Genomic DNA, 2,144 nt, shown 5'->3' with positions numbered 1-2,144 from the left:
GAACTACTAAAGGATGCCGTAAATTGTCCTTTACACAGGGTAGATTGTGTTACCTGGAGGGTCTTTGATTGGTGAGTACCCAGTTGTGATGAGGATGAAAGTTGGCTGGTAGGTTAGGGCAGAGCTGAATTGATCTACCTCAACAAGCGCTGTACAAGTCGGGGCAGGCCGTGCTCTGCTATGGTAACAAACAACCCCTGCAGTGGCGTAACGCAAGAAAGGCTTATTTCTTGCTCAGTTCATGTGTATATGCGTCACACAGGTGGGGGGCTGGGAGGAGGGTGGAGGCTCTTCTTTACAGTCACTTGGCAAACCAGACTGATGGAAACTCCCTCTGGCATTTGCTTCCAACATCATCCTGGCAGGAGGCAGAGGTGAACCACTGTGGTTCCATCCAGAAGTGACAAACATCACGTGCTCATGTTACATTGGACAGAGCAACCACGTGGCCACACTTAACTTCAAAGGAGACTGGAAAGTACAATCCTACCAATTGCCCAGAAAGAGGAAAGAATGGGAATATTTGTGAATATCCCTAATGACCTCCACAAGGGGCGAGGCCTGCTCTAGTGAGAAGGTAAGGGTCAGGAGGCTTTTGGAGGGAGGCTGAGGGACTTGAGCTTCTTAGGGCCACGTTTCCACCTGGAGGGGCTATGTGGGGAAAGGTCAGGGAAGGAAATTTTTGGTTGTGCATTGGCTTAGAAGGAGCCAAGGTGGACTCAAAATCTGTTAGACCTGTTTGCCATGAGATGTATGATTTAAGTCTCTTTTCCACTTTTCCTGTGAAATTTTCAAGAGTCTCTGTTGTTCCTTATCACCTGTGTCTGGGAAAGTGCAATGGGGTGATGACAGGGTGGGGCTGAGAGTCAAGAGGGAGGGTCTCAAAGAAGTGCCACGTCCAGGGTGCAAGTCATCTGGGGCAAGAAAAGAGGCCATACACTTGGGCTCAGGCACTGGATATGCCAGAGACAGTTGACATCTGAGTTAATGCACCTGTTATGTTTCCTCCTAGATCATAAATTCCTCAAGGTCAAGGACTGTTTCTTTTTTCTTTTTTTTTNTGTTTCCTCCTAGATCATAAATTCCTCAAGGTCAAGGACTGTTTCTTTTTTCTTTTTTTTTCCTTTTTGTCTTTTTTCGTGACCGGCCACGGGATCGCAGCCCTTGGTGTTGCTCCCGCCCCTCGCTCAGCCAGTGAGCGGCCGGTCTGTATGTGGGATCCGAACCCTCGGCGGGAGCGCCACCGCGCTTCCCAAGCGGCGCACTATAGCAGTGCGCCACCGGGCCGGCCCAAGGACTGTTTCTTATTTACATGGTTGTCCCCTGCAGAGCCCAGAACGGCTCTGGGTGCAGTAGGTGCTCGGTTGCTTGAGGCAGGTTTGTGGGTGAATGAATAAACAAGCAGATGCCTTCTGCCTCTTTCTTCTGTGCTCCAAAGCCTGGCTGAAGTGGGCGGTCAGAGGAAGATGTGCACTGACTGGCCCAGTGCTCTTGTCGCAGAGAAGTATCTCTCCTGCCTCTGCATCCAGCCTTGACTTCTAAGCCTGTTAAGGGAACAGAGGCTCCAGCTGCTCTCAGAGTGGGGTATAAAAACCCTTCTAGACTCTTCTCGCCTGTGCCAGTGAGCATTTCACCCTTGGATAGTGGCTCCACTAATGTGCCCAAGGGTGTAGGGCAGCGTAGAAGACCTGGGCCAGGAGGTGATTGGGGACAGCGGCAGGCAGGGGAATGTTAACGCCCGCGATGCGTGGGGGCAGGTGTGTTGGTAATGGTCCAGACGCCAGCCTTGGGCTCTCTTCTGTCCCTCGTGCACTCATTCATTTGTTCGCTTATTCCTTCACGCATGTGTTTCCTACTTCATCCCTTCCCTCTGTCATCTGCAGTGATACAAGAGGAGACGGTGCCTGGCACACATGAGTGCCAGCTCGCTACGTTTGCTCAGTCATTCACCTGCAGGATTTTTGGAGCATTTGTTTTCTTCCACCAGAGCTGTGAGGCCCCCCATGAGTGCTCCCTTACTTTGAGTCTGACAGTCCCCCCTCAGCTCTTGGGGCCTCCGCATAAGCCACCTTATCGTGTCTTATATTCCAAGTGCATGTTTTTTTCTCCCACTGAAATTGTCTCCATGAGGAGCAAGATTGTGA

Source organism: Galeopterus variegatus, unplaced genomic scaffold (genome assembly GCF_000696425.1).
Source record: "Galeopterus variegatus unplaced genomic scaffold, G_variegatus-3.0.2 Scaffold1171, whole genome shotgun sequence".
Lineage (NCBI taxonomy): Eukaryota > Metazoa > Chordata > Mammalia > Dermoptera > Cynocephalidae > Galeopterus > Galeopterus variegatus.
Note: the sequence above shows the minus strand (reverse complement) of the source record.